General features: G+C 42.2%; 3 long non-coding RNA genes across 4 annotated transcripts; 2 read left to right on the forward strand and 1 right to left on the reverse strand.

The window, feature by feature from the left end:
• The first annotated feature begins 11,092 nt into the window (after positions 1-11,092).
• Positions 11,093-12,477, forward strand: LOC109704255. Of its 2 annotated transcripts, none has more exons than XR_002214260.1 (4): positions 11,093-11,458; positions 11,786-12,028; positions 12,277-12,346; positions 12,444-12,477. It is a non-coding gene; the product is annotated as an uncharacterized LOC109704255 (long non-coding RNA). The 2 variants fall into 2 exon arrangements; XR_002214259.1 differs by having other exon boundaries at positions 12,280-12,346.
• Positions 12,478-12,492: 15 nt separating this feature from the next.
• Positions 12,493-13,734, forward strand: LOC109704256. Its single transcript, XR_002214261.1, has 3 exons — positions 12,493-12,511; positions 12,631-12,683; positions 13,717-13,734. It is a non-coding gene; the product is annotated as an uncharacterized LOC109704256 (long non-coding RNA).
• An 8,566-nt stretch (positions 13,735-22,300) lies between these two features.
• Positions 22,301-24,865, reverse strand: LOC109704257. Its single transcript, XR_002214262.1, has 8 exons — positions 24,703-24,865; positions 24,530-24,621; positions 24,325-24,455; positions 24,170-24,238; positions 23,980-24,087; positions 23,245-23,360; positions 22,750-22,890; positions 22,301-22,498 (listed from the first exon to the last, which is right to left on the reverse strand). It is a non-coding gene; the product is annotated as an uncharacterized LOC109704257 (long non-coding RNA).
• Between the last annotated feature and the right edge of the window lie 237 nt (positions 24,866-25,102).

Below are 25,102 nucleotides of genomic sequence, written 5' to 3' on the forward strand. Positions count from 1 at the left end.
TAATTAAGTATGAATCACCATAACATGAGTTAAAACTTTACCTGACCATCGTGATTCATGTCGTGAGGTATTTTCTGATTTTTCCGAAATCTTGAATTCTTTGATCTTTGTCAATTCGCTTCGATTCTTCAAGACTCCGACTCACTTCACGAAACTTGCCAATACAAAATCCTTAACAATCTCCCCCTTTGGCAATTTTCGTGACAAAACTCACACAAACTCAAAAATTACAATTTAAAGAAAAACGAAGTTCAATTGTCATCACCAAAACATTGAACTCCTCGCGTGTAATCCAAATACAATATGAAACTCAGAATTACATCAAAACTCCTAAAACAGACTCTATGACTTAGACGCAACTAGGAGTCTTGAAGTCTTGAAATCCTGCAAAACAAATCACTCAAAAATGATTAGCCTTAAATTCTTATACCTTCTCCCCCTTTGTTCACATCTCCCCCTTTGTTCTTGAAGAATTCATCATCCTCAGTTCCAGTTTAATGCCTGTTTATCCATGCTCTCCCCCTTCATCTATGCTCTCCCCCTTTTTGTCAAAAATTGCCAAAAGAAAGCAAGTAAAAAGAGAAAACATACTAGAAAGCATAAGAGTAGTCCAGTCATAGTTACAGGCCTAAAACAAAAATAAAAACATGCAAAGGAAAGATAAGCAAACATAACTAAAACATCGTCCTAGAAAGTAAGCATAATAAAGTAATAAGACGAAACCCAAGGAAGACATCACTCAGTGTCCTCGTCATCATCATCATCATCATCTCCTGCTCCAGCACCAGATCCCCCAGCCTCAGGAGCATCACCAGACGGTGGAATGAGAGGATGTCGTGAAGTCGATCTGGTATAAGTAGTAGGCTCAGTAGGAAAGATATCATCATGCCTACATCCCATTTTTTCCATCATTCTCTTCATCCCCATCTCCACCTTTCTCGCAAGATCGGCCAGTTTCTTTTTCATAGAGCGCACCTCGTGATGAAGTGATTCCACAGTAATCACTCCCCCTGAACTAGAAGATCCCTCACGCTCTGCTCGAGGTGGAGGTGCCTGGCTAGGAGCTGGTCGCGATGATCCCTTTGTTTGCTGAAATGATTTTAGTGTGCTGACTGACTTGGCCCAAGTTACAGCATCGATAGGACCAAGACCATAATCGTACTTCTCACATGAAACATCCACTCCATTGTCCTGCAAAATCCTCGTGATCAAAAGAGGAAAAGGAAGGAGATCCCGTCTGGCAGACGCCTGAATCACATGAACCATCCGCTGCCACATCAGAAAAGGAATGTTGATGTTCAATCCATGAGCTTGCCTCGGGTGACCAAGTAAAAACAGTAGAAGCAATCGATCCCAACGAATCCTTTTGGTACCAATCGTAGGTTGAACATTGTAGCTCAAAACCAAGGAAAGTAGATGATATTCCGGTCGCAAATCCTTGGACTCTACATAGGCACGAGTCGTTTGCACTCCAGCTCTGCAAATAGCAGCTACTATGGTATCCCAATGAGATAAGGACTGAAACCCTCCTGACGTATAAGGAAGACCTGCAGTGTCTACGTTCATCCCCAGAAGCTCTCCAATAGTATATGGGGTAACGGCAATCTTCTGTTGACGCACGAATGTCTCAAAAACATATGTCCCGGTCTCCTCATCTTCTGCTAAGACCCTTCCGTTCATATAGAACTCACGAATGAGTTCCACACAGAAAGGAGCACGAGCAGGGACTCTGCCAACCGGCTCAATGGGAACCCGCTGAAGTAACCGGCCAAAGTCAGGAACGTCATGAATGAGATCGGTGAAGTTGACATAACGCTCCGCAATACACGACTTGCTCATGTACATCCTCCGTCGCTCAGGAGGAATCTCCGCAGCACGCTTCGACCGAGTTTCTCTTATACGAGAACCACCGCCACGTGAGGACTCGCCTGCTATTCCTTTGCCCTTGTCAAGCTGAGCAATAGGTTCTTCTGCTTCTTCATGGGAGCTTTCTTGATAATCCGGATCCGAGCCGGACGCTTCTCCCGTTGTTCGTGTTCTCTTAGAGGACCCACGTCGACCTCTACCACTACCTCGTCCACGTCTCGTAGCCATCAGCACCAAAATCAGCAAAATGAATGAAAACGCCATTTTTCCTATACAAAAATTAGTCGTGCATGAACAAAAATTTTGAAAAATCTGAAAAAATAGCGAAAAAATTTCCAATAACATTAGAATGCATACAAATCCTTTTTCTAACCAGATCATGCAAAAATTTTCATTAAAAAATGACATTTTACAAAAAATCCCGAAATTACATGAAAAATGAAGCTTAGAACATGGATCAGCGAAAAATAATGTGATTTGATGTGATTCAAGTGTTCTAGAAGCAAGATAATGTCCTTAAGCACTGATCTACAGCAAAAAATTGCATCAAAAACGATCAAAAACAGAGATCTAAGCATGAACTCGAAATTTTTTGAAAAATAAACATAAACGCGATGAAACGATTAAATCCGAGCTAAATACTCACAAATTTCTGAGGGAAAACGTGTAGATCTGCAAGAGGAAGGCACCAGGGATTTTTAGAGAGAGAGAGAGTGGAATTTGATTCAGGTTGGAGAGAGAAATAAACCCTATATCCGGTTATATAAGACGCGGCTACAGTACCCGTACCGGTACTGAATAGTGTACCGGTACACGATCTCAGATTTCAAAAATTTGCTTTAAAAATCCATCAAATTTGAATTAAATTTATACAAATTAAGGCTTTTACTCCAAAGATTATTATAATGAAAATAAGATATTATAAAATTTCAAAATCCATCAAAACATCAAAATTTCAATATCAAAAGTGATTTAATAATTCAAAACCATCAAGATGCAAGTTGATGAAAAATGATTTTAGAAATTCAAAAAATTGACACCAATTTGTCGCAATGCATTCAAAATAGAGATTTAACCAATATGATACCAGGGGTGGCTCTTTGAGCATCTTTTTCAAACTAGCACCTTATTACTCCGAAAATTCTAAAATATTTATATTTTTCTAACCTTTTTCGGCTTTTTCAATTAAATACCATGTGGTAGCTTCACACACTTGCCGGACGACCGGGGTGGTAGCTCTTTCCTACATGTGGTGGTAGTTTTCACACTCCTTTTGGATGTAACTCTTTCCACATCTTTTAAACATAGGAGTTTCTTTTTCTCCCCTTTTTTTTTTAAATTTCAAACTCCCCCTAAATTAGACAATCTCACAATTGAAAATAATTTTGACGAATTTTAGTCAATTAAGAATATCCATTCATCATATCCAACACTTACAACCAAGATGAGTTAATCATCAAAAAATCAAATTTGATTTCAAAATTTTGATGAATTTATGCAATAAGAAATCATATAATAAATTATCGTCAAAATAATAAATAGTGGAGTAAAGACGGTAATTAATATGAATTTAATTTAATATGATTGTGAAGATAAAACCCGTTTAAACAATCTCTAAAAAACTTTCTCTTCTCAAAAAAATGATTCTCAATCATCTCCTTTCTCAAAAATTTGAATCCCCAAATACCTTTCCTCAACATGATTTTTAATCAAACAAAATTCAAAACACCAAAAATCATGTAAACATGTAATGCATTGAATAAAAATATGCAATAAGCACCTATCAAAGCACTACACGAGAAATCAGAAATAACTAAGACGAGAAGCAAGGAAAGATATCACCTTTCCGGATCCAAACTTGTCGGATCTTTGGTTTTCTCGGCTTGTCAACGTTTGGTGCCGTTTGCTTAGTTTTGAGATCGACAGTTGGTGGTTTCTTCGGTTGAGACATTGAAAGAACTTGGCGTTGAAGTTTAGAATACCGGTTTGCTTTAAGATTCGGTTGGATTTGGCGTTGCACATTAGAATACCGATTCTTTTGAGGTACTCGACTAATTTGATTTTCCTTTTGATTCCGCGGGGGATGTCGAATTGTAGACGATGTCGATTGAGGTTTTAAGAGTGTCGATCGATGTGTAGACAATGCCAATTGTTTCTTCTTTTCCTTATTTGGACAATTCCTTTTAATATGTCCGTTGATGCCACATTTATGACATACTTTTCCTTTCGAAGTTGTTGAAGCATTAGAAGATGCGGTTGACGCCTTCTCAACATATGTGCGTTCATAACCGAGTCCAAGCTTGTTTGTTTGACCCAATTCGAGCATATGGTCCAATTTCTTTGATCCAGAAGAAAATCGTTGAAGATCGGATTGGAGTTGATGAACTTGATTGGTCAAAGACTTGTTGGATGTGTTTGATTCCTCGAATTGTTGCTCCAAGAATCCAACCTTGTCTTTATATGATTTGATCGTTGATTCCGCTTCATTAAGCTTCCCGAGGAGGTCCGAATTCGTTTTCAAAATTGATTCCCTTTCCTCCTCGAGAGCTTTGTTCGTGGTTTTCAAGTTGTTGTTATCCTCTTCAAGATTCAACATACGACGCCCTCAACTTCTTATTTAATTTAGCCATCTTCTTTGATTCAATAAGAAGTAGGTTGTAAGCTTCCGCTATATCCTCGTCGTTCGAATCCTCCCCGCTTTCGCCATTGTCGCTCGATGAATCATGCGAGGAAAAAGAAACATTAGAATTAGTAGCGATAGAGGATAAACACACAACATTCGACGAAGGTGTATTAGCAAATAAGGCAATTTGATCATTCTTCTCTTCGTCACTTGACAATGATTCACTTGATGTCGAATCATCCCACGTCTTTGCTTGCATAGCCTTTTGTCTATACGTCTTCTTTGAAGGACAATCCGTCGCAATGTGGCCAAAACCTTTACATTTGTAGCATTGGATCTCTCCTTCAAATTCATCCTTTTCCTTTGAATGCTTTGCAAGTTTTCGATCCTTAGATTTAGAAGATGTAGATGACTTAGAAAAAGGTTGTCGCTTAGACGATGAAGCCTTGTCCGATCTATTCTTCTTTCGAAAATTCCGACGAAACTTCTTCGTGAGGAGCGCTAATTGATGTTCAAAATCCGCAATTGATAACTTGTCGTCGGAACTCGAGTCTTCGTCCTTCTCCTTTGTAGATTTCAATGCAACCCCTGTGCTTTTAGAGAAAGACTTGGAAGAAGATTGATTAGTAGGAAAAGTCATCTCATACGTTTGCAAAGCTCCTACTAATTCTTCTACTTTCATCTCGTCCGGATGTTTGACCGTTTCGATCGCGGCTACTTTAGCCCGAAAACGTTCCGGAAGAGTTCGAAGAATTTTTCTAACTATTTTAGCATCCGGGATTTTCTCTCCCAAGTTAGCGCATGTATTGACCACGTCTTGTAGACGCGTATAGTACTCGGTAAAGGTCTCATTTTCATCCATCGAAATTGAATCAAACTTGCTAGTTAGCATTTGCAATTTTTGGACCTTTACTAAGCTTGTTCCTTCATGCGTAACTTGTAGAGTATCCCAAATTTCTTTTGCCGTTTCGCATGCCGAAACACGAGTAAACTCCGTTTGAGACAATGCATTAAATAAAGAGTTTATGCCCTTGCCGTTAAACGAAGATGACTCGTTTTCTTCTTTCGTCCACTTGTTCCGTGGTTTTGGCTTTTCAACATTATCGACCTTTTCTATCGGATGTTTCCACCCAAATTCAATAGATTGCCAAACCCGCTCATCGATAGCAATTAGAAAAGCTCTCATGCGAACTTTCCAATAGGCATAATTCGTGCCGTCGAAGAGCGGAGGTCGATTAATGTTACCACCTTCGGCCATTAGATAACAATTTATCTAGATCCCGCTCTGATACCAATTGAAAGTTTTGAGGAGCCCAAGGATCTATCTAGATTGTATCTATCACCTAGAGGGGGGTGAATAGGTGAACGGCCAAAAACCACAAATCTCGATGCAATAAAAATAAATGCGGAAAATAAAAAGCACACCGAGATTTACGTGGGAAAACTCCAACTTGGAGAAAAACCCACGGGACCAACACGCGAAAAAATAATTCACTAAGAGAAAAGATTACAAGGTGATTACCGACTCCACGGACTCAACCTCTCTTAACCTCCTATGAATCTTCGCGCTACCCTCCGGGTTGTCCACGCCCTCACGTCCGAATCCACGAACGCCTCCACTTCGAATCCACGAAGCTTCAATCACGCCGAATCCACGACGCCACTCGAATCCACGAGCCAACGATCCGAATCCACGAACCGCCTTTGTTCACGCCGAATCCACGACGCCGTTCATGAAGAGCATCATGATTATGGTGATCCTTCGCTTAGGAGTATCGTAGAAAACCAGGAAAAGAAACTCCAAGCGAAGCGGAGATCAAATCGGCATATAGATATCAAATTACAATATTCCGATTTGACCTAAAAGAGGCTAATATGTAGAAAATAGGTTTTAGATGAAATCCAAGCCTCTAGGGTTTCTCAAACATGTATTCTTATGATGCTTGATCTGTTAGAGAAGCCCAATAGCTTATTTATAGACTTTAGAATCAATCGGAGTCGAATTAGAAAGTTTTCACGGTTTTACACTGTGTACCGGTACACGAAAGGCTGTCACCGGTTACACAAGGACGGAACAGAAATACGAAGCCAAGTCAGTGGCTGTACCGGTACGCGCTTGATTGCTGTACCGGTACACAATGCAATTTTTCGTGTTTTGCATCGTTTCAGGTTCCGCACTTGTCCAAAGCACTTTCTAATTAACCAAACTTTGATTAAATGATTCTAATGCCTATAATTAAGTATGAATCACCATAACATGAGTTAAAACTTTACCTGACCATCGTGATTCATGTCGTGAGGTATTTTCTGATTTTTCCGAAATCTTGAATTCTTTGATCTTTGTCAATTCGCTTCGATTCTTCAAGACTCCGACTCACTTCACGAAACTTGCCAATACAAAATCCTTAACACCGGGCAGGGATACGACAGTGAGAGCACAGTCACCTGTACTGGACACACCCCCAGTAGCTCCGAGGGCAGAGACCCGACAGGAGACAGTAGTACCACCACCAGTACCTGTGGCAGCATCAGGGACAGTGTTACCCGAGATGGTGGGGGTTGAGGAGCGAGAGCGGATGATGGAACAACTGAATGAATTTCGTCGCTGCAACCCTCGTGTCTTTGACGGGGAGAAAGCAGATCACTGGGTGGTCGAGAAATGGTTAATGCACATGGAGAAGCTATTCTATGATACCTTTGTTAAGGAGCGGTACCGGGTTTGGTTTGCGACACACCACCTTGACGGCGAGGCTTACAGGTGGTGGATAGACATTCGTGAGGATCCTCGTACTGATTTGTCCGCTATTACCTGGACGCGGTTCAAGGAATTACTGTTGACTACCTATTTTCCCCAGAGTGTAAAGAGACAAATGGAAAGGGATCTGAGAAACCTAAGGCAGGGGGACAAGACAGTGGCAGAGTATGAGCAAGAGTTCTCCCGATTACTGCACTGCGTTCCTTTTGTGGTTAGAGATGATGAGGACAAGGCTCGCATATTTGAGGTGGGTTTGCGACCTGCGATTTTTCGATTGGTCCAGGCGTCAAACCTATCTACTTACAGGGATGTAGTGAATCGGGCCTTGATTGTTGAGAAGGGGGCAGAGATAATGAAGGAAAGGGATATTGTGGATCGAGGAAAAGGAAAAAGACCAGCAGTTGAGAGCAGTGGTCAGCAATCCTTTAGAAAGCCACCAAAGTATCCGAGGGGACAGTCAGGACAGTCGAGGGGTCGAGGTTCTTCAGCACCCCGTGGAGCACCCGAGCGTCGTCGACAACCGCGCTGTGTTATCTGTGGTGGACCTCACGTACCGCCACAGTGTCCACAGCGTGGGGGCAGGTGTTTTCTTTGCGGCCAGGAGGGCCACTTTCGCTCAGAGTGCCCGAGAGGTTCTTTGCCTGCACCCTCGTCAGCTTCTGTACCTGCATCTTCAGCTCCGAGCCAGGGGACCCCGACAGCACCCTATCAGTCTAGGCGACCACCAGGACAGCGGCAGTCGGAGAGTTCGCAGCAGGGTTCGAGTGGGCGGATGTATGCCGCCCAGACCGAGGGCGCCGCAGCAGCACAGGAGGTCGTAGCAGGTATCATTATGCTTTATGATATTCGTGTTCGTGCATTATTTGATACTGGTGCTTCGCATTCTTTTATTGATCAGCAGTTCGCCGAGTTGCATAGCATTCCTTTAGCACCTACTTTGCATCTGGGATGAGTGATTGTACCTGACCATACCCTAGATGTTCGTGAGTTTTGCCCTCGCTGCCCAGTTAGGGTAGGCGACTGGATTATGCCAGTGAATTTACTAGCACTACACAAACTAGGTGAGTTTGATGTAGTATTGGGTATGGATTGGTTGACACAGTATTATGCCACCATAGATTGCACGAACAGAACGGTCACCTTTAGGGAACCGGGTCAACAGGAGTTTGTTTATAAGGGGTGTCAGAGTTCATTGTTCGCAATGACCATTAGCTCTTCGCGAGCACGACAGTTGATACGGAGAGGATGTGTAGCCTATTTGGCTAGCATTTCTGTGAGTAGCGGAGAAGCCGTCAAGATTGATGATATTTCTGTTGTGCGGGAGTTCGGGGATGTGTTTCCAGCTGAATTGCCGGGCATGCCACCTGATAGGGAGGTTGAGTTTGTGATAGATCTCGTCCCTGGAACTACCCCTCTTTCTAAAGCGCCTTATCGAATGGCACCCGCTGAATTGAAGGAGCTGAAGGCACAGTTACAAGATCTGTTAGATAAAGGATTCATTCGGCCGAGTGTATCGCCTTGGGGAGCACCGGTGTTATTTGTCAAGAAGAAGGATGGATCTCTTCGATTGTGCGTGGATTATCGAGAAATCAACAAAGTCACAATCAAGAATAAATATCCATTGCCCAGAATTGATGACTTATTCGATCAGTTGCAAGGATCGAAAGTATACTCCAAGATTGATTTGCAATCTGGATATCATCAGCTCAAGATCAAGCCTGAAGACGTCTCTAAGACAGCCTTTAGGACACGGTATGGGCATTATGAATTTACAGTCATGCCGTTTGGATTGACTAATGCCCCAGCAGCCTTTATGGATTTAATGAACCGTGTCTTTAAACCCTATCTGGATAGGTTTGTGGTCGTGTTCATCGATGATATCTTGATATATTCTCGAAGTGACAAGGAGCATGAAGACCATTTGAGAGTAGTGTTACAAGTACTTCGAGAAAAGAAACTCTTTGCAAAGTTAAAGAAATGCGAATTTTGGCTCCGAGAAGTGGCATTTCTGGGACATGTCATTTCAGAGGCTGGGATTGCTGTAGATCCCAAGAAGATTGAAGCGATTAAAGATTGGCCTAGGCCGACCAGTGTCACAGAAATTCGGAGTTTCCTTGGGTTGGCAGGATACTACCGAAGATTTGTAGAAGGATTTGCGAAGATGTCCACTCCTCTCACTCGACTCACACATAAAGGAGCTAAATTTCTATGGAATGAAGCTTGCGAAAGAAGCTTTCAAGAGCTGAAGGAACGGTTGACTACCGCCCCGATTCTAGCCTTGCCTGTTACTGGAGTGGATTATGTGATTTACAGCGATGCATCACTGAATGGGTTAGGGTGTGTTCTAATGCAGAATGGCAGAGTAATTGCCTATGCTTCTCGCCAATTAAAGGATTATGAAAATAACTACCCTACACATGATCTTGAGTTAGCAGCTGTGGTATTTGCTTTAAAGCTTTGGCGCCACTACCTCTACGGCGAGCGTTGCGAGGTTTACATAGATCATAAGAGCTTAAAGTATCTGTTTACTCAGAAGGAATTAAACTTGAGACGACGTAGATGGTTAGAGTTGCTCAAGGATTATGATTTGACCATCCTCTATCATCCAGGAAAAGCTAATGTTGTAGCAGACGCTTTAAGTAGAAAATCGACGGAAAATTTGGCGATGTCGATAACAATGCAACCACTGTTGATAAAAGAAATGGAGCGATTGACTTTGGAAGTTGTAGCCCCTGATACGCCTTGGAGACTTATGTCATTAGTGGTACAACCTACCCTGATCAATCGAATTAAGGAAAAGCAAACTCAAGATGAATTCCTGCAGAAGATTCGAGATAAAATCACTGTTAATCATGATAGTGATTTTCGAGTAGATGATCAGGGATTGTTGAAATTCGGTGATAGGCTTTGTGTACCGGCAGATTCTGGTATTAAAGAAGAGATTCTTGCAGAAGCACATCGGGCCCCGTATACTGTACACCCTGGAAGTACAAAAATGTATAAGGAATTGAAGTTAACTTACTGGTGGCCTGGATTGAAAAAGGAAGTTGCAGACTTCGTGGCTAAATGCTTAACCTGTCAGCAGGTTAAAGCTGAACATCGACTTCCAGCAGGAAAACTTCAGAGCTTACCCATACCAGTGTGGAAGTGGGAGAGGATCACTATGGATTTCATCGTTGGATTACCTCGCTCACAAGCAGGTCACGATGCAATTTGGGTAATTGTTGATCGATTGACTAAATCTGCCCACTTTATTCCAATTCATACGGTGTGGACGGGGGAAAGACTCGCACAAGTGTATCTTGATGAAATTGTGCGATTACACGGAGTACCTGCTTCGATTGTTTCAGATCGAGACACCCGATTCGTTTCACATTTCTGGAAGAGTTTACAGGAAGCCTTGGGTACTCGATTGGATTTTAGTACTGCTTTCCACCCCCAGAGTGATGGGCAGTCCAAGCGTACCATCCAGACCCTTGAAAATATGTTGCGGGCCTGTGTGATTGACTACCAGGGCAGTTGGCCACAGTTTCTACCAATGGCGGAATTTGCTTATAACAATAGTTATCAAGCAAGTATTCAGATGGCACCTTTTGAAGCCCTTTATGGTAGAAAGTGCAGATCACCACTTCATTGGAGCGAAGTGGGAGAGAGATTAGTTTTGGGTCCAGATGTACTACAAGAGGCTGAAGCTAAAGTTCGACTTGCGCGAGAATGTCTACTGACAGCATAAAGTCGACAAAAGAGCTATGCGGATAAACGTCGGCGAGAACTGGAATTCCAAGTTGGTGATCATGTATTCCTAAAGGTTTTCCCGACGAAAGGAGTTAAAAGATTTGGCATTCGAGGGAAGTTGAGTCCCCGATTCATTGGACCCTACGAGGTGTTGGAGCGGATAGGCCCCGTAGCGTATCGGCTTGCTTTACCGCCGAGTCTCGCAGGAGTACACAATGTATTTCATGTATCTACACTGCGAAAGTATATCTTTGATCCGACCCATATATTGGACAGTACTCCAATAGATTTACGAGAGGATTTCAGCTTTGAGGAGCATCCAGTGAGAATCCTAGCTCGGGAAGTAAAACGGCTTCGAAATCGCGAGATACCCTACGTGAAGATCCTTTGGAGTAATCACGAGGAACGAGAAGCCACTTGGGAACTGGAGAGTGCAATGCAAGAGCATTATCCCTATCTATTCTCGATGGAATCGTGAGGTAAGTGTTTACAAGTTTCGCGGACGAAACTTTTTTTAGGAGGGGTGAATGTAATACACTGGACTTTCGCAAATTGCAGAGTTCGAGTGTGTGGAAGGAAGTGTGGAACTATCCTACATGTTCTAAATGACTTGGACAAGTTTTTGAACAAGTTAGAGAGTGATTGGAGGGTTAAAAGTGAGAAATTGCATTGAACCGGCGAAATCAATGTTTTCCTGCTTGCTGTACCGGTACAGCCATCACCTTGTACCGGTAAAGACTGGCAGAAAGCTGGCAGCAAGGTTAATTTGGTCATTTCACATCTTGATACCTATCTACTTGACCCAGCTCGACCCCAGGAGCTCTGTGGATGTTGCTGGAGTGCAGAGGAGTGTTCTACCATCTCTCTCTTTCTCTCTCTAGGATTTTTCTCTCTCTACAAAGAAGTCGCCGATTTCGCTCGTTTTCGTCGTCGCGCGCGTTCTTCGCTGGTTGCGAGCGTCACAGCGCCTTTGTGCATGTGCAAGAGAGCGTTTTGGAGGGATTTTTGCAGCCCTGGACCAGTAACTCCCTGGTTGCAAGCTGGAGAAGGTAATCGACTCATTTTTTTCGTTAGCGACGTTCTATTAGTCGCTTTAAGTATGGATTTCGAGTTTATGCTTCTAGCTGTATTCTTCTGAGGTTTCAGCAAGTATAAATGAGTTTTTTTAGCTGTGACTTAACCTCTTTAACTCTGGGATAAGCTACTTTGAAGCTCGGTAGAGTTAAGTAGGTCATTTTGAAGCGATTTCGGCACCTTATGCGACTTGTTAATGCAGTTTTGTACATTGACTTCGCAGCAGGTCTTCGAGCCTCGTTGAGCTGAACGTGTACTCGTTGAAGCTGGTTTGGAAGTTGTTCTACCCTAAGGTAAGTAAGAATTTCAGTTAGGAAGCTGAAATTGCAAGATTCCGACCATAATTGCTATTATATGATGAGTTTGATGCCGTTTCGATTTTGTTCGCAGCGTGAATGCGATCGAGCCTTGGATCATCGTTAGTTGACTTGTGAGAGCTCTTGGAGAATTATTTTGAGGTATTACACTAGTCCCAAAACAGGGATTTAAGGGGTTACTCAGTACTAAGTGTAATTTAGGCCGAAATCGGATATTCCGGTCGTTATTTTGACGCGGTGTTAATGTTTGTTTTCAGCAGGGTTGGAGCCGACTTTTTTCGACTTCTTGTGATTATTGGGAGCATAGTACTAGGTGGGTTTGACCTAACCAGAGCAAGTGAAGCTCTTCTATGTTCTATATGTATTATAGACATGGTTTAATTATATGCCTATGTGATTGTTAAAGGGCTCGGAATTCATCAACATGACGTTTATCATATGTGAAATGAGCGTTCATGCATAAAAGTACTCATGCATTAAGGTATTCTTGTCTAGTTCAGTAGAACAAACAGGAGATCAGTTTATTATGTTTCTATGATATAGAGAACATATATACATGAAAGTATTTCTATTCATGTTCAATACAGTTGAATGGGTAGAGAACTATGACATGCTCATGACAATGTGGATAGTGCCATACTAGTGGAAAGATTATAATGCTATGTGATTTAGCTTTACCCTTACATGTTTACAGTCTAGTGGATACTAGTTTTTGTTACTAATTGTGTATTGACATTCCGATCAGAGGATCGAGGGTTCAGAACTTTGCAAATGAAAATATGAAAATTGAGACATGTGGATAATGGACTTTGCTTGCTTGCCATCGTGCTCATTCGCACACGCTTGTGAGGGTAGCTCCCTACAAGCCGGCACTCCGGAGTTGGCCTACGCGACAGTTGCTCGCCCGTGCGGGATTGGGTGCCGAAGTGGATTGCCGTGGAGAGTGTATACTACCACGGGGCCATTAGGCGCGGCGCAAGCTGGACTACCTTGAGTAGGTCCTAGTGAATGAAAATAAAAGTGAAAATGATAATGATAGTAATGAATGAGTACCAGTTGTAGTGTACAGTAGTATTTACACTTCTGTGATTATGTTTATGTTCATGTTTATAGTAGTTTCGATACTTCTATTATTCAGTTGATTCATTACTGCAGAAATCATGTTTACATGTTGAATACATGCCTGTTACCGGTTAGCACTGCATATTTCTATAACATGCACTTATCGCTTTTACTTACTTTCAGTACATCATGAGCCTAGTGGTGTAATTCGCCGAGGCTGGCGGCTTACCCACTGGGAACTATTGTTAATAGTTCTCACACCCTTTTGGTGGTTGTTTTTACAGAGCCATCTACAGGAGAGGCTAGGGATCGTGGCATGGGAGTCGCGTCTAGCTAGACATTGCTAGGAGCATGCTAGTCGATCACCTTGCTACTCGGGCTACAACCGAGGGTGATGTCCCTTTGTATAGAGAAACCACCATTGTATCTATCCTATTTTTGTATACCCGTGATGTATATGTACTCTTTGGACCGTGAACAACAGTTGTGATACTTCTCTTCTGTCGAGATTTTGGATTGTATACTCTTTGTTCTTTATATGTCGACTTGTACATTGCTCTGATATCAGGATAGGACTTTCTTTGTTTTACTTCCTATCGACTTGCTTTCTTCGTAGACGCCTTATATACTGCAGGTGTATGGCGGGTCTGTACACGTACCGGATATGCTTCCGCTGGTACTCGGGCGTGACATGGATCCGCAATACCTGATAACCATATATACACATACTTTAATCTACATCATGAATACTACCCCACGGGAGAACCAAAAGATAAAAATTCCCCGTGCGAGGTGCGTCATTCGTGGTGGCAGACAGGCTCCTCTGGCATCGACCTTGTTCGAGGTCCACCACGAACCATTGCTTCCTGAAATGAAGCAACTCACATTAGCTACATGACCAACACTACTCAACCATATCCAATCCGGCGAAAGCAAACTTATGTATCCATCCTCACTCCAAAGCATTATGTCGTCGGCCGCCCGACACAACACAAGGAGTAGAGAACAAACATCAATTCAAACTTAGTCCCTAATCACATTAGAGACATCCCTACTTGACCCAATCACATGCTTTCGCTAACTTTGATCCAACGTCGCTCACGTTCCCTAGATCCTTAAGGTTTTCCAATCCTATGGGTCTCTAGGTCCATTCTTATTCTTTCACTTTAGGCTCTGATACCACTATATCTGTCACGCCCCGGGCCCGATCCGTTTTGGCCGATCCAGGCACGTCGAACAGACGCCGAACGGACAGCACCTCCTCTGTCCGCCCAAGGCTCAACACATGTACAATTCAAACAAAGAGAACGCACAAGCGGAAACATGCATAATGGCTTACACGAGGTAAGCAATAGCCATTAGTGAAAGAAAAAGGAAACTATAACCATACAAGTAGAATGATTCAACTTTTAATTCCATTTACACTGTTCATTTCATCATTTCTTTCTTACATCAACATTTACCTCAAAGAGAATACTCACATTCAATTACACTTAACATCTCTAATCATCAAATACAAAGATCGATTAACAAAGGACGCAACTCAAAATATGAAACCGACTGGTAATATACCAGATTTTGGTATAAAAATAGAAGTAAATAAAAATAGTGTGAGATACTATTTTTATTTGGTTTTTGAGAAGCAATGTATAAGTCTATAATGACTTGTGCTGAAATCGGAATGAAAACAGAAGATTTATAATTTTCTGTTGAAAACGAGACAGATAAATTAGCAAAAAGTACAGAGTCTCAGAAAATTATGAAAATTGGAGGATAAGTCAGAAATATTTTTATGAGGCTAGATTTAAAGTTTCATATTTTTCTGACACCCGAAAGTTGAGAAATAAAATCCGAAATCTATCTGATAAAGATTACAGTTCGGTACAGTTTTCGGTGACCAAACGGGGTCAAAACTGAAAACTTAAAGTATATTCTTGTTCGGTACGTTAAACCGAATATGACTGTCAAATTTGAGCTCAAACGGATACTCTGAGAGCTCCGGCGAAAGATATCAGATTTTAAGTTGCCTGGAGTGAATAGTGTTTTTGGAAGCTTCATAGAAAACTTGGAGAGCAAGTTTTCTCTCTATGTATATATAGGACTTGGGCTTTCTTTCCTCTCATTATTCACACTCACAAGCAAAGAGAAAAATCTCTCTCTACACCAAAGAGAGGATTGGAGAAGAAAAGAAAGAAAGATTGAGGCAAGCTTGGAGAAGATTAGAGTAGCTTGAAGTTGAAGCTCTCTCTAATGGTGGAAGCAAGCTTTCCAATAGTGGATTTAGCTTGATGTGAATGGTGGTCTAAGGTGAGATCTCATAATTTAAGCTAGGATTTGGTTTAATCCTTAATGCTTAGTGTTCCAATAGCCTCTAATGTGTTGATTAGCATGTTAAATCCATTTAATTTGGGTTAATTGGAGCATGTGTAGAGGCTAGGTTTATAATGATAGATCTTAAGAGCTTTAATTATATGCTCTAAGAATGGATTTAGAGGAATCCTTAGATGCTAAATGGATAACTATTGCATGAATTAAGGGATCATATGATGAATTCTTGCAATAGTGTATCTTAAGGCTCAAAAATGGGATTTTGTAAAATAGTAGAGTTTGATCTCATTTGACCCTCCGTAAACCTAATTGCTAGGTAAACGAACGCGTTGGCGAAGTCGATTTGGCGATTCGTCGAGCCGTTGCAAAGTTATTAAAGAAACGGATGTTTAGGCTTCGTTTCCGCCTGGAAGGCCGAGGCGACTTCCAAAAATCATGAGGTCGGATCTGAAGCATCGTGGTAGCATGCCGAAGAGCTTCTACACTTAAAACTGCGAAGCGGACGCTCTTGTAGCGCAACTGTGAGATTGGGCCCTTAGCGGGTGCCGAGTGTCGCAGGTAGCGAACCGAGCGGCTAAAAATCCCGAGAAATTCATCATAGCACCTTAGAGGACCTACGAGGTGGGTGGTGCTTTCCAAACTCATTGAAATTCTCTCTATGCCTAATGTGTCATTCTTTGAGCATATGTTATATATATTATATATATATAGTATAATAATATATATATAATAATAGTAATATATATATATATTGATGCATGCATTATAGGGTAGATGTGATGATAATAATGAAATATTGCATGATGTGAGTACACGTGCTTATTAGAATGATTAAGAATCTAAATAACCCTATGTGTATGCATGAGATGTAATGTGAGAACCCAATGAGATGAAAGAACAATGTGACACATGAGCATAGATCGAGTGGCATCCAAATGTAAAGTAAAGAACACTAGAAATTAGTGTGAGGCAAAAGAATTAATGTGACGTAAAGATAATGATAAAATAGCTAAAGTTAATGCAAGATGTGGCATAAAGAACAAAGAGTAAAGTTAGAGTAAAGTGGGGCAATAAGAACAAGAAATGTAACGAACAAGAATGCTAGAGTTAGCAAGAGTAAAGAAATGTAAAGAATGTGATTGCATGAGTTTGCAACATAAAAAGTGATGTAATGAACACTAGAGCTAGTGTAAAGTCAAGATTGAACTTATAAATCTTTTGAGTTAAGGATATGATCATACTTGCTATGAGTTCCGTGCTCGAGGGCGGTCGCTCCTCCTCGGGCGATGCGCTCCGGAGTTATGCATCACGGGTTGGAGTAGACCCGTAAGGACGGTCCTAGCTGGTGAGTTCCTGTGATGATGGACTTAATGTGAAGCAAGTTTAATGTGGCGAAACCCCCGGGTTAGCCTTGAGATTAAAGAATAAAGAATAAAGAACAAAGAGCAAAGAACAAAGAACAAAGTGTAAAGATAAAGAACGAAAGAACTTGCATAATCTGCATATGTTAATGTTGAGCATATTCCTTGCTTATTGTTCAGGCATATTAGCATCATGTTGTAGATTGGTTACTATATTTCAGCTTATCCTTTCTATTATGCCTGAGTTAGTCCTAGTGGGAAAGTCGGTGATGTTGGGGCCTAACCCACTGGGAACTTTGTTGTAGTTCTCACCCCACTATTCCACAGAGCCGGGACCGAGCGAGCTGGCGAGCGACCGCGGTAAAGGTATCGCACCGTAGTCAGAGGCCAACGGAGTTGGGTTACATTTTGTTAGTAGTTTACCCCTTTTATCATCTTTGTATTTGATGATTTAAGATGTTAATGTATAAAGCAAAGTAAAGAAAAGAATGTAATGTTCATTTTGAGGTAAATGTGATGTAAAAGAAATGATGAAAGAATGTAAAGATTTTGGATGTACAAGTTGGATAGATACAACGTATGTGATCAAAATGAATCATAGTACTAGTTGAATGTTTAGTTTTCCATTCTTTCACTAATGGCTATTGCTTACCCTCGTGTAAGCCGTTTGTGCATGTTTCTGCTAGTGCATTTCAATTCTCTTGAAATTGTACATGTGATGAGCCTTGGGCGGATAGGGGAAACTCTGTCCGTTCGGCATCTGTTCGACGTGCTCGGGCCGGCCCAAATTGGTATCGGCTCCGGGGCGTGACATAGTCGCATCAGAGTGACCTTGATAGAAAGCTGTTATCGAACCGTGGATTGACCCTCCTCTATCGCGTGAACTGAGCTCGATGGCTACCGACACCTGGGGCATCCGTGACTAGGGAAAGCTTTGAGATCGAATCTCCGAGGGTTTGCTTGGACTTGAGTTGGGACTAAGATGATGATCTTAGTGAATTAATGAAGCTTCTGAGCTTGGTCCGTGACCATGTATTGCGGAGAATGGAAGGTACTCCCGAGTGGTGAGTTTGAGATTGATGTGGAGACATCGTAACGCAGTGCCGAATGAGGAACCAAGTAATCGCCATGATGGGCGAGTTTGGACGATCAGTTGATTTCTGTTACTTTTGGGAAGTTGGCTACCTTGGTGGTGGATTGGGAACCGTCCGTGCCCAGCAAGGTTGGACGGATGGACGGACGTTGTGAATGGCAGTGGGATGGAAATTACACTGTACTTAAACTGGATTGGATTACGCTTAGTTATGCCATCTCGAGAAGAGACTTGATTTAGGATCATTGTTGGAATATGAGCCGATTAGCGGATGTTGCATCACCTCTCCTCGGTGAGCGTTGATCTAATGAGCACTCCGATGGTGTTTGGATAGATGAGTAAGGGATTTAACCCCCATATGCTTGCTTTGGACAGTGCCTTTGAATCCACCTCAAGGGGTGTTTGGATGTAATCCTATATACCAGAGTAATTGAAGCAGAGCAAGGCTTTACCCCCGACTTGGGCGAGATAGTGAGAATTGGAATTCAGCTTTCGGAAACACTTGATTCCTGAGAACCGATTGAAGGACTTGAAATCAAGCGTGCCTTGAGCATGACCTTCCTGGTAGGACGGAGTTTGTAAGCCATTGCCGATATGTTTGGAAGATGTGTTTATCCAAAAGCCATGGCGTAGGCGAATTCTTGTTGTGTTCTTTGCCTTGGGTCTCCGGCACACTTGAGATGCTAAGGTACCGGACTTCTAAAATCATGAAGTTATGGTTTATGTGAGGTTAGAAAGCCATTCGAATGGTTCCGGTGAAGTTCGGTGAAGTTCGGAAGTATTCGGGCGTTTCGGTGCGCATATGTGCGGAAACGGGACCCGAAAGGGTATGTTGGGCCGTGAGCTAAATCCGGCGTTAGCGCGGATGAAAAGATGAGGAAAATACGCTTGAGAACATGTTTGGAGAGTCTCGGTTCGATTTGAGACGAATCGGAGGTCAAACGAGCGAAAACGGACGAAAACGGGCGAAAATGCTGAAAATTTGGCTAAGTCCTTGAGGCTGAGTGCTGGACCTTCGGGGACCGGTCTCTCAGCCAAGGACCGGTCTCTCAGGGACCGGTCTCTCACCGCAAGGACCGGTTCCCGAACGCGAAAAACGCCCAGTTTGAGCTGATGCGAGGTTAGAAGAGTTGGGGCTTATTTGTAAATGTTGCAAGTGTGAGAGGGGTTAAGAGAGGACTCTCTCTCTCTCTTTCTCTCATTCCCTCACTCTCCCTCATGTTTCTCTCTCTCTCTCTCTCTAAACGAAAGAAAAAGAAGAAGGGGAGAAAGAAGAGAAGAAGAAGAAAAAGAAGAAGAAGAGGAAGGAGAAGAAGGAGAAGAAGATCAAGAAGGAGATCAACTCCACCTTCTTCTCTCCCTCCTTGCTATTAGAGCATCTTGAGAGGTAAGCCCTTAGCCCTCTCATGGTAAATCCCTAGATGTAGGGTTTTGATATCTAGAAATGGTTTAATTGGATTCCTAGCAAGCTTAATAGATGTTTAATGCTAGAATCTAGAGATTTAAAGGTAGGTTTTTACCTAATTGGAATCTAGGGTTCCAAAATTGGGATTTTTGTAAATAGATGGGTTTGATCTCAAATAACCCTCTGTAAACCTAATTGATAGGTAACGAAACACGTTGGCGAAGACGGTTCGGCAATCCGACGAGCCGTTACAAAGATATTGAAGAAACGGACGCTTGGAGCTTCGTTTCCGCCTGGAGGGCCGAGGCGATGTCCATAAATCGTGAAATCGGGTCCCGAGCATCGTAACGGCGAGACGAAGATCGTTACCACTTGAAACGGCGAAGCGACGCGCTCTTGGAGAGCAACTGTGAGATCGGGCCCAAACAGGTGCCGAGTGCCGCGGGATGCCGATTGCAAGTGACGACGAGCAATCGGAACGCGAGTTAAGGTGGGTTGTGCTTACCGAAGCGACTAGGTCGCCCTTTATGTCTAAGCAAGTTAAGAATCCATGTTGATGCATATAATGTAATTGCTAGATGATAATGCATAGTGACGTAATGAGAATATATATGCATAATAATGGAATATTTATATGCTTGTAGAATATATGCTAGCTAATTGCATGGTTATATGATGCTAGGAGAGGCATGATAACATAGTAAGCATAATGTAAAGAATGCATGTCCATGATATAAATGCAAGATGATGCATGTAATTGATGCTAAATATATGTATGTGAACTGTAGAATACTTGATATGACAAATAGGATGTCAAGTAGATCGAGTGGCATTAACCCAGTGTTAATAAACATAGGTCGGACATAGATGACATTGAACCTAGCGTTGTTGAACCTAGGATAAATAACGAGTGGCATCTAACCTAGTGTTAAAGAACATAGGTTGAGTATGAACCTAGAGTCGGGATCTAGGTGTGTGGCATCTAACCTAGTGTTGTTGAACCTAGGGTGAATATGAGTGGCATCTAACCTAGTGTTAAAGAACATAGGTTGAGAATGAACCTAGAGTTATCTAAACCTAGGTGTGAGGCATTAACCTAGTGTCGTGAACATAGGTTGTGAACTGGACCAAGAATTAAAGTAAACCTAGGTTATGTGATTGAGGTATTAAACCTAGAGTCAGTTGGACCTAGGGTGGAAAGTGCATTGGACCTGGTTAGGTCGATAATATAGGGTTTGAGACCGACCCTTGACTTGTGAAGTCGATTCCGGAATCCTAGTACTTGTGAAACTCAATAGTTCTTGGACCGCGGGTGTATGCGGCGATGTTCCTCTCCCATCGGAAGAACTTTGAGGATTGTGACTAAGCAAGAACAAAGAGCGCTAGGGTGTATGCGGCATGTTCCTCTCCCTATCGGGGGTCTTGGCTATGGGTGTATGCGGCTATGTTCCTCTCCCTCTGGCGGATCCCTGACCACGGTGCACGGACCTTCGGGCGGACCGTTGGGCGATGTGGTTCTTGGCTTGCAGGCTGAGGTGCGTTGTGACAGGGTCCTTCACCTCGACCCGGGCAGAGCGCGGACTATCCGCAGTTGATTGACTCGAGGCCGAGTCGGGTGGCTAGCTGGAATAAGGTAGATAGAACCTTGAGGGCTGGTGGTAAATGTGTAACCTAAGGTAGTAGAAACCTTAGAGTTGGATGACATGAGTTAAGATTAGTGAGATTAATTGTAGAATCAATAATTCTACTAGTTGTTGCATATATTCATGTTGCATATATTCCTGTTGCATATAGCATGGCATCATTGCAGTTGTGAGGCAAAGCAAGGTAAAGTTAGTTGCATGTTCATGATATATATATCTATCTATTTATTGGACTAACTTGTATTTGCCTCCCTTGGACCTGTTGGTCGAGCTCCTCCCTTGGGTGGCCGTACCCACTGGGAACCATGGAGTTGGTTCTCACCCCACGTTGTTTTGGGATGTTACAGGTTCGCACGTGAACGGTGCGGCGGCGCGAGAAAAGGGCGTAGCTCCGTAGGTAGCGCCCTACCCCAGAGACCAGAGATAGCAGTACCCCGTATCGGCATAGCCTAGGGGTATAGGGAAAGGAAAGAACAAAAATGTATCAAACTTGTAATAAATTTGCAATAACTAGATTGTAACTTGGAAGTTGAATGTAAAAGAAACTGTGATGTAAAAATGTAAGCTGGTGAATGCTTGTAATAACTTAGTTGTTTATGTTTTTGATACTTCCTTATGCAATCTATGCTTGATTTCTGTTCCTGGTTGGAATATCGTAAATTGTATTGATTGCGACGCCTAGGATGTACAGGAAAAACTCTGTCCATTCGGCGGTCTGTCGGCGTGCCCGAATCCGACCAAATAGGCAGGTGTCGGGGCGTGATAGTATTAGCCTCGGCTCATTGACTTCTTTGCTTCTTACTCTATTGACCCTCGGCTCTTCTCTGTCACGTCCCGCTATCGCCAATTTGGTCGATCCGGGCCCGTACACAGACGCCGAACGAACAGCACCTCCTCTGTTCGCCCAAGGCTCAACAACAACGAATACATGTATAAAGAAATAAACAATTCCCAGGATACATTTCAATATACATGGCTTGCACGAAGACAAGCAACAACACAAGTGATAGTAAGTCTAACTAAACATGAAATCCACTGTAATTTAAAACTTTAAACTAACTTGCATAACTGAAACATTTAGTTATTTACATGCACTTATTACATTCATTTACATGTCTCTGTACACCGAAATAGATGATACATGAACTCAAACTGGTAACCACTACAACTCGGGCGTCCACTAGCTAGGCTGCTGGCTCTTACCTCGATCCTCGGCCACAACGCTCGCACTGGAACCTGTATGGTTAGTGGTGTGAGAACTACTGAAAGTTCCCAGTGGGTTCGGCCGCCGAACTTGCCGATTCACCCACTAGGTCTACTCAGGCATATGTAGGCAAGAAAAGTAAGTAGATAGTATATAGGTAACTGCTACAATGCATGCACAAAGCTGAAAGAAACGATATATGTGAAACTGTAAATATGCATGCATGCTGTAATATACCAATACTCAATCAATCTAGCTAACCATTTGGTTAACTGCAACTCACCAACTCAATTCCTGGCGGGCCCTAAGCTGCCTCCCGACGGGACCGTCTGCTGGATAGATACTTTAGTCCAAGGGCAATTACTTTAGCCTATCATGTGTCAGCTCCGGAGTACACTGCCTCGGGGGAGCTACCACCACCAAGCTAAGAACAGACTATGTGAGTAAGATCTGATCCTTACTAAAAGGATTTAACCAGTAATAATGTCACACTTTAACTCGAACTAGCTCTTTAAGCTAGTTTCTCAATCTCATTTCTTGATGCTAACCAAATCTCTAGTCATGATGTCACCAAGTTCACTATTGTTATAGTCCATGCATTCATAGGGTTCTATGTCCTCATTCTAAGGTTCACAAGTTCTCATTGTTGATAGGAATTTATATTTTCACTTGCACAATGCCGAAACACTCTATAATACATGACTACAAATATCAATAAGCTCAATAAATAATCATAGACATAAAAGGTGATTCAAAGACTTCGGATAGCACCACCCACCTGAAGTGGTGTCAATTAACTGAGATCAATATCCCGGAATGCGTTGACAACTATCTCTCGCGACTCAGTGCAAATAGCACTAGAACGGCCCCTACCGTAAATAGCGCGTCGTCGACCTGTCGGAAAGTCAATTTAGACTTTTGGGCAATTTTACTTTTCATTCAACAAGTATAAAAGAGATTAAACTTGAGTCATTTCTCATATTCTCCAAGTTAACCTTAACTCCAAGTATCAATTCAAGATTGATTTCAGCACTAAACTGAATTCTTGCTTCTTGCTGAATTCATGCTGAAATCTGCTCCATATGCAATCACTTCAGCATTCAAAATCCCAATCATAATCTCATTACATTTATGTTCATTTGCTGTTCAATTCGTCTAATCTCAGTTTCAACAGCAATGCTTCCAATGCTGGAATCCCGCACTAGCTGAAATTTCAGCACTTTGCTTCCCTTAGTGCAGCCACTATAAGCATAGAACAATTAGTTCTTATGCTTAGAACCCTTCTAGAGTAAGTAATCTAACTCACTTGAAGTGTTGCTTTTATGCTATTCTATTAAGCTTAGCAAAAGAGCAATTACTTAATCCACTCTCCAAGCTGCCTTAATCAAGGCATCAACATAGTAGCTCCAATCAGCTACTTGTTTCAGGTTTGCTGGTTCAAGTAGCAAAATATCCTTAATTTGAACCATTTTAAGGTAACCACTTTAGGCACAATTAATTCTATACCTCTTACCTTAATTTGAAGCTCTCCTTTAGGCTTCTTTTCAGCTCTGAACACCAAGAAAATCTACCAAACTGAAGTATCAACTTGTTAACTTCACTTCACCATTAACTTAATTCCCTGCATATGTGTGTTCCAGTTAGCCACTTAGAATTTCTCTTATACACCTATATTACTCCTGGCTGAGGGGCAAGTCACTTACATCAATTCCTAAATTGCTCCCTTGCTGAAATTTCTATTCAGCAGCTCGAATTAGCCCATAATTACCAAGCTGTAAGCTCAAACAGCAGATAACTCTTAATTAAATCTATTCTAAAGCAACTAATTGGACTATAAACCAATATGGAATGAGCTTACCTTAGTTTGCTGCTGAATTTACTAGTTCACTGCATCGTGTGGCTCAATCCTGAATTTCGGCAACACCAACAACACCAACAGCACAAGCTTGCTGCTCCAACAACCCACAACTTCAATTCTGCTACTACTAGCTGCACAAAGTCCAGGTAAGTATCATCTCTAAGGCAATTTACTTGATCCTAATCAAGTTTTAGAGTGAGATTACCTTGATCAGATGCTAAATTGCTTGCTTACTGCATCAACTGGTCCCTTCCTTCCTTTCGGTAGCAACAACAACAAGACTTCAGTTCTCAAGTCCTAGTAGCAGCAAGAAATCCACATAATTATCCTTCTCAAGGTAACTAACCTATATAAGAAGAAGTACTAATCAAGTTTTACCTTGATTAGTTGTTGTTCCAGGTCTTGTAGTAACTCCGATCAGCAGGAATAATATACTTGGCTCAGGTTTCTTCATCAGCCCACAAATCCTCCAAGGCTGTCAACACAAGCTTCAAGCCTTTCTTTGTCTAGAGAGGGAAAGAGAAGGAAAAGAGATAAGAGAGAAGAAGAGAAATGGGAACTCTGTTGCTTGGACAGATGTAATCCACCAGGGCTGAGATGATAAGGTTGGAACTTTACACTTTAACCCATCAAAACTCTGAAATTACATTGCAATCAACCCCAGCCCGCAATTGCTGTACCGGTACAAGAATGTGTACCGGTACAGGACAGCAGCAGCATCAGCAGCAGCAGCACCAGCAGCTGCCTCAACTCCCTCTTTCTCACATTTAATTCCCTC

This window comes from Ananas comosus, unplaced genomic scaffold, assembly GCF_001540865.1.
Source record: "Ananas comosus cultivar F153 unplaced genomic scaffold, ASM154086v1, whole genome shotgun sequence".
NCBI lineage: Eukaryota > Viridiplantae > Streptophyta > Magnoliopsida > Poales > Bromeliaceae > Ananas > Ananas comosus.